This window comes from Dermochelys coriacea, chromosome 3, assembly GCF_009764565.3.
Source record: "Dermochelys coriacea isolate rDerCor1 chromosome 3, rDerCor1.pri.v4, whole genome shotgun sequence".
Taxonomy (NCBI): Eukaryota; Metazoa; Chordata; order Testudines; family Dermochelyidae; genus Dermochelys; species Dermochelys coriacea.
In genome coordinates this window covers 171,474,722-171,489,535 of record NC_050070.1, presented here as the reverse complement: position 1 = coordinate 171,489,535, position 14,814 = coordinate 171,474,722, and positions in this window count along the sequence as shown.

The following is a 14,814-nucleotide window of genomic DNA, read 5'->3' as shown; positions in this document are numbered from 1 at the left end:
CAAATCCATTGATAAGTACAAAGAAAGGAGATATTTCAAAAACAACAGTAATAAAGTACAGTTAGTTTTTAGAACCAGGTAGCCTATCAACAAATAAGTAGCATACAACAAAGTCCAACAGATCAAAATTAATAAACTGAAAGCTGGCCAATTTCTTTGGCTTGTTTAGATGAAGAGCTTATTTGACATATTCAGCTAACCATAGCCAATTTGCTAAATTATTAAGTTTGGCATATCTTTCCCCCCCCCCCATGTTAGGATTTTCAGATTAACCGAGAAAAATCTTAAAAGTAGAAAAGAGTCAACTAGGCACAGTCAGAATCTGGCTCAGAATTAGGCTTGGGCAGGAATCTGAGGCTGACTCAAAGCTCAATTTGGAGTTCAAGTTCAGAGGATGCCAAAAATCTCACACGCAGTTCTTGTGAGATTAGGTTTTCAACAGGCAGAATTCTCATGAGATCAGCTTTTGTAAGAGATTTTCACCATCTTGAGCCAAACTTTCACAAGAATTGTTTTTCACACATGATTTTGGGAATGAACCTGGAAAATAGGCCTTTGTGGTTTTGAATCCCAACTCGAGAAAATTCAAGGCATTTGATTCATACCCTTTCTCCTTTGAAATTCAAAAGGTTTTCTCCAAGATTCCAGTTTTGGTTCATCTCTTAAAACATGCTGGCATGTTTATCCTCACTACGGGAATAAATCCTTTCTTCATATATTAACCATTAGAATTTCTGAATCATATTCACTGGCACACTCTGATGATACTAAGTAGCCATGAACCCAATTTAACAAGAGCATTAAACAGAGTTTCTAAACTACTTTTATCATCCAAGTAGCTAATGCAGAGAAGCCAGTTTCCCAGTGAATCTGGCCATCTTTTCCCATATCCATATAAGATAGTGAGTATTCTATCTAGAAAAGTGTTCTTCCAAATTTCAACCACCATATAATTATTATATTATATGGGCTAAGAAATGTAATGTAAACCCAGCCATATTCTGAATTCTTAAAGAGAACAACACCATGCAGTTTAGAACCTGAGGGCCAGATTCAGGATATGCTCAAGATAACTTGTGCTGCCGCACTACTGCAAAGAAGCTATACACCCAGGCTAACTGCAAACCAAGTATTCAGTTGCTTTGTGTTGCCACAGTGGAGCAAAACAACCAGTGCATACTGCTGCACCTGGCCCCAAATTTCCATCCCTGTACCTCAGATACCGCAGTATGACAAATGTTGACCTTTTGGGCTTGTCTCCACTTAACGTGAATCAACGCTGCAGCGATCGATCCACCTGGGGTCAATTTACCAGGTCTCTCCCATCGACTCCAGTACTCCACCAGAACAAGAAGCATAAGATAAGTTGACAGGAGAGTTTCTCTAATTGACCCATCGTGGTGTAAACACTGCAATAAGTCAAACAAAGGTACGTTGACTCCACCTACATTATTCATGTAACTGGAGTTGCATAACTTAGGTCAACATAACCCCGTAGTGTAGACCTGTAGTAGTAACAATTGTGATAGACCCAGGCCAGTTGGGTACAGCAGAGTAGCAGAAGGCAGATATTCTGGCCACTGGTTTAACAGTTTTCTGTTTCCTGACTGACCAGAGCAGGGGCTGCTCCAGGCTAATGAGAACACCTGACTCCAATTAACCTGCAAAGAGTCAGGTGAGGCCATTAAGCTAATGTGACCACCTGACTCTAATTAAGGCCCCTCTGATAATATAAAAGGGCTCGCTCCAGTCAGACAGAGGGAAGCCAGAGGAGAGGAAGTGTGGCTGAAGGGCTGGTTAATGAAGACACCCTCAAGTCATTGGTAAGGGAGCTCTAAGGTAAGGGTGAAGAAGGGAGAAGCAGGAGAGCTGTGAGGAAGTGGCCCAGGTAAATGTAGCAACTCTGGCAGTAAAAGGTTGGCTGCCAACAGCTGCTACCATTAGGGTCTCTGGGCTGGAACCTGGAGTAGAGGGCGGGCCTAGGTTCCCCCCAACCCACCACTACAGAAACACCTCCTGGGAGGGCAAAACAGGGCCCTGTCAGGACAGGAGGCTAAACTGTTTTGGCATGAGGCCATAGGACCAACAGAGACTGTGGAAACTCTCTCACCAACCTCCATTGCTGGCTTATGATAAAAAGGGCTCAGTAGATTGTATCCCTGGCCCTACAGAGAGAAGGGCTACGTGGAAGGTTGCAGTGAGCCTCTGAAGCTAGCATAAACTGCCTAGAAGCGTGGGACCCACGGGGACAAGGTCAGAGCTCTGCCACACAATGTAGAATCAACAGATACAATGCAAGTAAAACATTTGGAGAGAGATGGGTCACAGCAAGAGCATTTGCCTGGCAGCCTCCTTAAATAAACAGAGGCATCACATATTGATTCTGCAAAATAATGCTGACTTCAATTGGATATCAATTAAGGATGTTAATTTAGGGGTACTGAGCATCTCCTGGAAGGTGTGGAGTATTCAATCAACTCCCATTGGAGTAACTGGGAGTTAAGGGGACTCAGCAATAGAGAAAATGCAGTTTTGCATTGACCAAAACTACTCATAAATTTGGATCAAATTCAGTGAATAGTTGTGGCTGAGATAGAAATGAAAAAAAAATTGGAAAAGTCTAAATGTTTTTCTATCTTTTCATTTCCAAATGACATTTCAGTTCAAAATATACCTAGATTTATTTATAAAAACACACACATAAACCAGAAAGGGGTTTAAAAAAAACTGAAAATGAAAAGAAATGAAGAACACACTAAGAAAATCGTTTTGAGTCAAGCAAAACATTTTGTTTCACTCTAAACAAATGTTTTTCAGAATTTTCTATTTGGTCACTGAACTGAAAAATAAATTATTTGCTCAGCTCTAGTTCAGCATCTTGCAAAAATCAAGCCCAAACCCTTGGAAACCAGAGATGACCTTATAAAACTTGAAGCTAATTGGCACGGTGAAGAGATAAGGGCTTTGTCTGCATGTCAAGACACTGCGCTGCAAGCCAGGGTATGAACTTATACTGCATCAGCTTGCTGCACAGTAACATCCTGTATTGATACTGCTACAGAGCACGGGAATTCCCAGAGTGCAGCTTGGTTTACTACTTCTTGAAAGTATAGTATGCTAAACCATACTCTAGGACTTTCACTGTCATAGAGTAGTGTCCATACAGCTCATGCACTATAGATTCACACCCTTGGCCTTGCCACAGAGTAACTTGCCGTGTTGACAAGCCCTAAGGAAAGGGCTGGTTGACATAATAAAAAAGACACTCCAAAAGATGGTATCTGTAGAAGTGCAAGGAGATTTTATTTATAGTGACAGGGCTTATGGAATGCTTGTGTTGAATTCTACATTGTGTTTATAGAACAATCTGTTGGTTTTCCATTAGGAAAGGGATAGATAATCAGACAGAAAATATCATAATGCCCCATATAAATCCATGGTACATCCACACCTTGAATACTGTGTGCAGTTCTGGCGAACCCATCCCAAAAAAGATGTATTAGAATTGGAAAATGTACAGAGAAGGGCAACAAAAATTATTATGGGTATGGAACAGTTTCCATATGAGGAGAAATTAAAAAGACTGGGACTATTTAGCTTGGAAAAGGGATGATGAGTGGGGATATGACAGAGACCTCTAAAATAATCAATGGTGTGGAGAAAGTGAATAAAAGACCATTACCTACCTTTTCGTAACTGTTGTTCTTCAAGATGTGGTGTTCACGTCCACTCCAATTAGGTGTGAGCGTGCCGCGAGCACGGACGTTGGAAACTTTTTCCCTTAGCAGCTCCCATCGGGACAGTGAGGAGCCACCTAGAGTGGCGCCTTCATAGAAGTGTATATGTTACCCTGCCGGCCTGACCCCCCTTCGGTTCCTTCTTGCCATTGACTCTGACAGAGGGGAAGGGGGGTGGGTATTGTAATGGACGTGAACAACACATCTCAAAGAACAACAGTTATGAAAAGGTAGGTAACCGTCTTTTCTTCTTCGAGTGATTGTTCACATCCATTCCAGTTAGGTGACTTCCAAGCTTACCATAGGAGGAGGGTAGGAGTCATTGAACGATTGATTGAAGAACAGCTCTGCCGACTGCCGCATCATCCCTGGCCTGTTGGTTAACAGCATAGTGGGCTGTAAACTTGTGCACTGAAGACTAGGTGGCTGCTTTACAGATCTCATGGATAGGGACCTGAGCCAGAAAAGCTGTCAAAGATGACTGTGCTCTGGTTAACTGAGCTGTAATTGCTGGGGCTGGTACCTTGGCCAACTCATAGCATGTGCGAATGCAGTCCGCGATCCAGGATGATATGCGTTGTGCAGAGACAGAAAGACCCTTCATTCTGTCAGCTATGGCGACAAACAATTGAGTCGACTTGCAGAAAGGTTTTGTTCGCTCTATGTAGAATGCCAGGGCTCTCCTGCCATCCAGGGTTTGTAGGCTGCGGTGTCTCTGGCTCGTGTGGGGTTTTGGAAAGAACACTGGTAAGTAAATGGCCTGACCCATGTGGAATTAGGAGACCACCTTGGGGAGAAATTTAGGGTGTGGTCTAAGCTGCACCTTGTCCTTATGAACACTATGTAAGGCAGATCAGAGGTGAGGGCTCTCAGCTTGGACACCCTCCTTGCCAATGTAATGGCCACCAGAAACACAACCTTCCAAGAAAGGTAGAGGAGGGAGCAAGTGGCCAGGGGCTCAATGGTGGGATCATGAGTTTGGAGAGGACCAAGTTTAAGTTCCAGGTTGGGACAGGTGGGTGAGAATATGGGAACACCCTTTCCAGACCTTTGAGGAATCGCCCCACTATGGAATTAGAAAACACTGGATGGAAAAGAAAACAAAGTCTCCGGAGCCAAGATATTTTGGGAAACCAAGGATGCCACAGCAAGCTGGTTTGGACTGGCACAAAGAGCACCAGAAGCAGAGGTCCCTGAGTGGAATGCCCCCCCAAGACACAGTTGTGTCAATGGTGCCGGTTCTTGGCTCAGGCCCACAATGTGTCTTTGCATGCCGGGAGGGTCTTTGAGTGGCTTAGTAGCTCTATGGGGAGAGCACCCTCTTTCCCCTTGCTTGTGTCGCTTAGTCAGTGCCGGAGAAGTTGACCGGTGCCAAAGTTTGTCATCCCATCTCGGTGCCAATGATTTACAGTGCCTGGGCAGTGCCGGGTCGCAAAAGGACACCGGGGCACTTCGCACTGAGGTCACCAGGGGCGGGGCCGGTCGGTCAGAGGCCAGTGGTTGTAACGCAGCCTCCATGAGCAACTGCTTAAGGCGAAAATCTCTTTCTTTCTTGGTGCACGGCTTAAAGGCCTTGCAGATTTTGCAGCGCTCGGCCTGATGAGACTCTCCCAAACACCGGAGACAGGAGTCATGGGGGTTGTGACAAATTTTCATTACCAATCTGCCTGGGGCCACAGTTGATCAGGTTGGGGCCACAGGATCTTTTTGGGGAAGAGATGACAAGGCACACCAAGTGTCTAAATTTTAAAGCTTTATTAATAAAATAATAAAATAACAGCAGAGAGTACTGGGAATGCTCCCACATCACTCAGGGGAAGAAAGAAAGTGTTAACACCCCAAGCTCTAACCCACTTTCATTCTCACACATGTAATACCCAAGACTGGCAAGGCCTGGGGGTAACATCAGAAGAAGGGGGCGGGGGGAGGATGGACGAGAGTGCTGTCCTGGGCCCAGGCCATCCAAGTCTGCTGTTGCTCTCTGAGTTGCTCCAGCTATCAGGAGGGTTTTAAGTCCTGGGCTCCTTGGGGGGGGGGGCATTCCACTCAGGGACCTCTGCTTCTGGTGCTCTTTGTGCCAGTCCAAACCAGCTTGCTGTGGCATCCTTGGTTTCCCAAAATATCTTGGCTCCGGAGACTTTGTTTTCTCTTCTATTGGCCTTCGCTGTCGCCGCCTCATTTGCTCTCACTGCTATCTCTGCAGCTCTGCTCAACTTAGTTCTCCTCTTCTCAAGGCTGGGCAGCAGCTGATTTCTCGTCAAGCCCATGACCTTGGGCCAGGGCCAGCGTCTTATCTTCACATGGAGCTAGCTGAAGAGTTGAGTTAACCCGTTCTCTGCTCTCCTTTCTTCCCCCCCCCCCCACCCCGGCCTCTCGTATTCTTCAAAGGAAACTTCCACTCTCCACTCACACATCTTTGACCCTCCCCAAAATGCTTTGTGATGCCTGCAACAGTGTTAGACACATACAATGCTGATCTGCCTTCCCTGGAGACTCGCTGGTGGGGGAGGGGAGGGCCATTGGGGCATGACAGGGTCACTGTTGGGCATAGACTTGCGGCACATGGTGCAAGCTTTGAAACCCTGGGCTTGCAGCATGCCCCGCAGCCCAAGACTGGTGCTGAAAACAATGGATTTCTAACTACTGATAACTAACTGATAACTATCTATGAAAGCTAAGGGATCATTCGCAAGCGCGCGCAAGAGAGAATGTTCCAGCGCCACCACGGACAGTAAGAAGGAACTGAAGGGGGGTCGGGCCGGCAGGGTAACATATACGCCGCTATGAGGGCACCACTGTAGGGGGCTCCCCTGCCGTCCCAACAGGAGCTGCTAAGGGAAAAAGTTTCTGACATCCGTGCATGCAGCACATGCACACCTAATTGGAATGGACATGAACAATCACTCGAAGAAGAAGAAAGTGTTATTTACCCCTTCACATAACACAAGAACCCAGGGGTCATCCAAAGAAATTAATAGGCAGCAGACTTAAAACAAACAAAAGAAAGTATTTCTTCACGCAACGCACAGTCAACCTGTGGAACTTGTAGTCGGGGGATGTTGTGAAGGCCAAAACTATAACAGGGTTCAAAAAAGAATTAGGTAAATTCATGGAGGATAGGTCTATCAATGGCAATTAGTCAAGATGGTCAGGGATACAACTCCATGCTCTGGGCATCCCTAAGCCTCTGATTGCCAGAAGATGAGAGGGGATGGATCACTTGATGATTGCCTGTTCTGTTCATTCCCTCTGAAACATTCCCTCAAGGGCATTGGCCACTGTTGGAAGACAGGATACTGGGCTAGCTGGACCATTGGTCTGACCCTGTATGACGGTTCTTACGTTCTTATCACTGCCAGCAGTGACATTCTCCAGGTTGGAAGTTTATGAAATAAAGAGACTTTTAGATGGTACTGTTGACAAAAGTTGGCAATGAATTTGTATTTTGAGAGAGCATTATCATGATAACATAGACCACTGGGGAGGGTGGATATTGTAATCAGGGTTTCTTAAGAAGACATTCAGATATTTGCAGGGCATTCTTTTACCAAAATAAGCCCATCTAATATTATCTCATTCCTTTCTTTTCAGTTTTTTAGTAAATGAGAGCCTTCATTGTGCACGAACAACTGTTCTCCCCTTTCTTGGAACTAATCTCAAGAAACAAGAGAAAAGTTAGAAGAAAACACAGTAACAGGGAAAATCTGTAGACAGCACAAACCAAAAAAAAAATGAATTGTTTCTTATTCAGACTGAGAGCAAAAAAGAGGTTTTCTGAGTACAAAAGTGAATTCCTCTATAACTATCACACCAGCTGCTTCTGTTACATGTGTATGTGCACCCAGTTAAAGCCAGTTTTCTGATGCAAATCCTTGCTTTGCATTTGGGTTAGCGCATTATAACAACTCTTTGCTTTCTCCTTAAGCAGCAAAGCAAATATTCTCGGCAGGAGCAAATTAGCTAATTGTAATAATATCAAAGAAATGTGAATTCCTGGGAGCTGAATATATTCCTCTTAAAACAGCAGATGAGCAATTTTATTTAGGGTACATTTCTCCCAGTAGAAGGCATTTCAGAGTTCTTGTATTGGCATGGTTGTCCATATGTACTACAAACACAACCATTTTTATGACCAGGCTATTGCCAGGACATGAACAATAATCCAATTTCTTCCATGTATTCATGATATTTTTCGTTAGAAAAATCAGATTTCACTCACAATGACAATTGATATTTTAACCAGAGATAAGCTAGTCTTTGGGTCTAGGTGAGCAAACGGCCAACCATCTGTAATACTATACTGCTGTGCTGGCTGACAACTAACATCTGAGTTCCAAGTGGTTGAAAATAACATAGTCTCTAAAAATAGCCCCTTGCCAGAACACAGGGAGACAGAAAAAATACAAATACCTGTCTACATTCATGAGATCCACACCTTCTCCCTGGAGAATTATTCAAGCAGTATTTGGGGAGTGTGGGGGAGGGTTAGTTAGTGTTGTGAAGATACTAATCCACACATACTCATAGAAGTTAATACAGTAGCTATGCACTTTAATTCCAAGTCCTCCATTAGTATACTCATTCAGTAAGGTTCCAGGATGCTTCCAATCTTGCTTCTGAGAGACAAGGTGGGTGAGATAATACCTTTTATTGGACCAACTTCTGCTGGCGAGAGAGATAAGTTTTCGAGCCACACAGAGCTCTTCTTCAAGGCTGGGAAAGGAATTTCCTTACAGCATCACAGCAAAATGCAAGGAGGAACAGATTGTTTAGCATAAGTAGTTAGCACATATTATAAGGGACCATTCAAGGTAGCCACTTTGCATTTTGCTTTGACACTGGGAGTGCCTATTTCCCTGGAACCTAACCCCACCATTTACATTAATTCTTATGGGGAAATTGGATTTGCTTAACATCGTTTAGCTTAAAGTAGCATTTTTCAGGAATATGTATGAAATGTGTATGTGGGTATGTGTGTGTGTATATATATATATATATATATATATATATATATATATATATATATATATATATATATATATATATATATATATATGTGTATATATGTGTGTATATATATATATATATATATATATACACACACACACAGTATAAGTTTTAAACAAACAATTTAATACTGTACACAGCAATGATGATTGTGAAACTTGGTTGAGGTGGTGGAGTCAGAGGGTGGAAGAGAATGGGATATTTCCCAGTTGCCCCATAACCTCAGCTGTGCAGAACACAATGCCATCCACAGCCTCAGAAACAATTCTAACATCATAATCAAAAAGGCTAACAAAGGACGTGTTGTCATCAGCATGAATAGGTCGGAATATGAACAAGAGGCTGCTAGGCAGCTCTCCAACACCACTTTCTACAAGCCATTACCCTCTGATCCCACTGAGGGTTACCAAAAGAAACTACACCATTTGCTCAAGAAACTCCCTGAAAAAGCACAAGAACAAATCTGCACAGACACACCCCTGGAACTCCGACCTGGGGTATTCTATCTGCTACCCAAGATCCATAAACCTGGAAATCCTGGACACCCCATCATCTCAGGCATTGGCACCCTGACAGCAGGATTGTCTGGCTAAGTAGACTCCCTCCTCAGGCCCTACACTCCCAGCTATCTTCAAGACACCACTGACTTCCTGAGGAAACTACAATCCATCGGTGATCTTCCTGAAAACACCATCCTGGCCACTATGGATGTAGAAGCCCTCTACACCAACATTCCACACATCCGATGAAGTGAGCTGTAGCTCACGAAAGCTTATGCTCAAATAAATTTGTTAGTCTCTAAGGTGCCACAAGTACTCCTTTTCTTTTTGCGAATACAGACTAACACGGCTGCTACTCTGAAACATTCCACACAAAGATGGACTACAAGCCGTCAGGAACAGTATCCCCGATAATGTCTCGGCAAACCTGGTGGCTGAACTTTGTGACTTTGTCCTCATACATAACTATTTCACATTTGGGGACAATGTATATCTTCAAATCAGCAGTACTGCTATGGGTACCTGCATGGCCCCACAGTATGCCAACATTTTTATGGCTGACTTAGAACAACGCTTCCTCAGCTCTCGTCCCCTAATGCCCCTATTCTACTTGCGCTACATTGATGACATCTTCATCATCTGGACCCATGGAAAAGAAGCCCTTGAGGAATTCCACCATGATTTCAACAATTTCCATCCCACCATCAACCTCAGCCTGGACCAGTCCACACAAGAGATCCACTTCCTGGACACTATGGTGCCAATAAGCCATGGTCACATAAACACCACCCTATACCGGAAACCTACTGACTGCTATTCCTACCTACATGCCTCCAGCTTTCATCCAGACCACACCACACGATCCATTGTCTACGGCCAAGCTCTACGATACAACCGCATTTGCTCCAACCCCTCAGACAGAGACAAACACCTACAAGATCTCTATCAAGCATTCTTACAACTACAATACCCACCTGCTGAAGTGAAGAAACAGATTGACAGAGCCAGAAGAGCACCCAGAAGTCACCTATTACAGGACAGGCCCAACGGTGTGTGTCTCTGTCCCTCTCTCCCTCTCACACAAACACACACACACAGGGTGTGTGTCTCTGGAGAGAGAGAGAGAGAGATTGTGTGTGTGTGTGTGTGTGTGAGAGAGAGAGAGAGAGAGAGAGAGAGAGAGAGAGAGGTGCATTGCCCCTTTAAGTACGCTGACCCCACTCTAAGCACACTGCCTTTTTAAGTAAATCAGCAAGTTGAGACAGCAGCTGCTGCCAGCAAGCTCCCTCCATCCTAAGCTCTCTCATGCCCCTGCCTTGCTCTGTGGAGCTGGAGTGCAGGAGCGGGGGGAAGGGGGACACCCTGACATTAGCACCCCTCTTCCCCCTCCTCCCCCACACAGCAAGCAGGAGGCTCTCGGGAACAGCTCCAAGGCAGAGGGCAGGAGCAGCACATGGCAGTGGAGGGAGGGACAGCTCGAACTACGCAGCAATTGAGAGCCTACTGGGCGGCTGCCACACAGGGAACTTAGAGAAGCGGGGAGCTGATGTGGGGGCTGCCAGTCCACCCTGATTCCAAGCCCCCACCAGCTCGCTCCAAAGGGCTGCTCTTCCTGCAAGCAGTGGACAATGCAGGTGGCTGCCAAACAACGTTATAAGGGAGCATTGCGCAACTTTAAACGCGCATGTTCCATAATTGATCAGCAACGAAACAACATTAACCGGGACGACGTTAAGTGAGGCGTTACTGTATATGGCTAGACATTCATAGAGCAGTGGTGCTCACTAGGAGATGACACACATGGGGATTACTTTTGTTATCCCTTAGGCATCCAGGCAGGAACATGAAGAAACACCTTCAAAGTCACCGTGTGTACAGACTTGTACAGTACAACTGATGCACTGAGTGCTGTTTCCTGTCTGGCTTGTTAACATAGAGGCAATACCTTTTCAAAGGCCCTAAAACACCAAGGTGCAGGCAGACATCAAAATGTAAAGATACACTCTACTGTGTTTTCAAATATGTGGAGACTCTCCATCATGGTCCACTGCTGACAAATAGAAATAAATTAGTCTGTTGAGATCTCCCTCCCTTCCTAGAGCATTAAATTGCAATGTTGATATGCTGATGCTGATGGTCTTATAAATTGTAGCACTCTGACTGGCCTAAAAAGCAGCTATTTTGGAATGCTGTTGTGATTTGAAAAATATATTGTTTAAAAGGAAAATATAGCACCTGAGTGGGCACCCATTAGGGTCTGCTAGATCTACAGCAGTGTGAGCTGCATATGTTTATCACAGTACCTTCACCAGGATAGTTCGCTGGTAACCTGAACAAAAAACCCTATTGATGGGTAACCTTCTTACACTGCTGCTAGTTTCACTGCCATGCTGCTGCAGATAACGGATTCCTACAGGAGCTAAAAGTTAGCTCCTATGTCAGGCTGAATAGTTACCAGTGTCTCAGTTCTTTCACGGGTTTTTTTTCCCAGTGACAGTCTCTTAAAACATTTTAGTCATATCAGGCTTGCCATCTGCTTGAATAAATTAGCCTTTAAAATAATTTGTCAATCCATCTACATTGGCAACATTTATTTCATTAATTGGAAGAATTAGCTCTTTGTAGCAAGTCAAAGAATGTGGAGCCAAAACTGTACTTTCTCCCAGGTGACCTGCAGACCCTTGGACGAACTCTTGGGGTGCCATTAAAATGAATAGTTATGCAGAAAAAATATCATTTTTGTGTTTGTTTAATGTCGCTACCTTTCCAAAAAAAGAACTTTCAACATTTTTTAACATCTGGTTGCCTTATTTTTGAGTTTATTTCTTCAGCGGTATGAACAGAACGTCTTCAATTTAGAAAATACAAGTCTATATTCTTATCCACACAGATGCTATCAGGTTGCAAGTAATGCAGAGGAAGAAAGATGTAAAAATCTTTTAGGACTGAAATATGAAATTTTAGAGGGCAAGTTCCACTCTCGGTTACACTAATGAGGTCAGTGGGATTACTTTCAAGTGCAATAGTGTAAATTAAAGCAGATATCTCTCATATTAAACATGCTAGACACATTAAGCAGGCAGCTACTATATTTCAAGGCATGGTGGCCAAGAGGATAGATGGGGACTGGACAGGAATGCAGGAGACCTGGGTTCCATTTCTAGTGCTGGCACGAGCCTGATGGGTAACCTTGGACAAGTCACATCACCACTGTGTGACTCAGTTTCCCCATTTGTAAAATGGGAACAATGATACTTTTCTTCCTTTGCAAAGTACTTTGAGATCAACTGGTGAAGAGCTTGGTATTATTATTGTTATTGCAAGGTAAAAACAATAAGAGTTACAGCTGATTAATATCAGAATTAAATTGTTAGTTTAAGTAGCTAAGATTGATGCCCAGGTTCTATAGTGATGGTTGCATTAAAAATACAATAGACAGATTAGAAAGAGAAATGTGATAAGCAAACCTTCCAAACACAAGTATAAATAATAAAAAATAATGATAATGCTCTATACATTTATAGTACTATCCATTTGAGGATCTCAAAGCACTATAAAAATCAATTAGCAAAACCCCTATAAACCGAAAATAAATATTAAACTAAGGCACAAAGAGATTAAGCAATCTGCAACAAGTGATTATAGCGAATCAGTAATGGGGCTCGGAACATAAGCCAAAAGACCATATTATTATTTTTATTGCAGAAGCATCTAGAATCCCTAATCAGAGGTCAGGGCTAGGCTACACCCTGTTGTACTAGGCTCTGTACAAACATGCAGTTCAAAAGCCATCCCAGTCCTGCTCTGAAGAGCTTACAAAGTGAACCTATTTAAAAAGTGAGTGGGAGACCTCATTGCCAGTCACTTCTCTGTAACTATTAAATACAACACTGCCTCTCTGCAGTCTTCAACTTGGTACCGTTAGTAGCCAAAGTGAACACTGCTTCCTTATTCCTTTTCATATCATGCCTTCTTAACATTTTAAATACTGCCTTCTCCTGTGCAGGGTGGGGAACATATATTTTTATGTGACATGAAAAAAGTCAAAATCCTTTCATATACTCCATATTACATACAGACATGCCCCATGGATTATTTGGCTGAGATATAAGACACAAACAAGGCCAAAAATATAAATAGTTGCATAGTTTCTAAAGCGAGAAGGGATCACTAGGATCACCTAGTCTGACCTCCTTCGTGATACAGACCAAAGAACCTCACCCAATAATTTCTGCCCAAGACCATAACTTCTGTTTGAGAAATTGGGGCTAAGTGAGGCAGTTGGACTAATGGATTGCACACTGGACTAACCTTTGGGGAACCTGGGTTTTATTCTTGGTGCTGCTGGGCAAGTGTATGTGCCTCAGTTTCTTTATTTAAAAATAGGAGTAATGATTCTGCCCCCCATTTGTAATGAACTTTGCAAAATATTGCAAATATTGAGGCTACGTGTCATTATATGCTATAGCATATCTTTTAGAACAATAATTGTGATTTAAAGACTGAAAATAATGGAGGAGCCACTATGTCCCTAGTAAGTTGTTCCAGTGATGAATGACCCTTCCTGTTAAAATTTGTGTCTTATTTCTGGTCTGAATTTGTCTTGCGTCAGCTTCCAACTAACAGAAATATCTTTGCTGTGTAGGTACTTGTGGACCATGATCAAGTAATCTCTTAACTTTCTCTTGGATAAACTAAATAGCTAGAGCTTCTTTAGTATCTCACTGTAAAACATCTTCCCGAGAGCAAATCATTTTTGTAGCTCTTTTCTGAACCCTTTCCAATTTTGCAACATCCTTTTTGGAATGTAACCACCAGCACTGGACACAGTATTCCAGTAACTATTTCACCAATGTCATATACAGAGATAATACTACCTCCCTACTCCTACCTGATATTTTCTTGCTTATACATCCCAAAGATTGTGTTCGCCCATTTAGCTACAGCATCATAGTAGGAATGCATGTTCAACCGGTATTTTCCCTATCTCCTTTTCAGAGTCACTGCTTTACAGGATGCAGTCTGCTATCTTATAAATATTCTTTATTCTTAAATGTGCAACCTTGTATTTGACTATGATAAAACTCATGTTGTTCAAATTTGCACACCTTATCAAGTGACCCAAGCCGGTCAATATAACTGACTTGACCAGTCCACTAATTTTTGTGTCATTATAAACTTTATCAACAGTGATTTTATATTTTTCCAGATCATTGATAATTATATTGAATGCCACTGGGTCAAGAACATTTCTCTGTGGGACCCCATTGGATGACAATGCCCCATTTGCAATTACTTTTTCAGATTTATCAGTTAACCAGTTTTACATTTAATAGGGATATACTGATTTTGAATAGTGCTCATTTTTTTAATCAGAATGTCATGTGGGACAAGATCAGATGCTTACAAAAGGCGAAGTCTATTATATCAATACAGTTTCCTTTATCAGCTAAACATAATCTTATCCAAAAAAACAATATGATGTTGTTTTGACAAGACCTATTTTCCATAAAACCATGTTGATTAGCATTAATTACACTACCATCTTTTAATTCTTTACAGATTATATC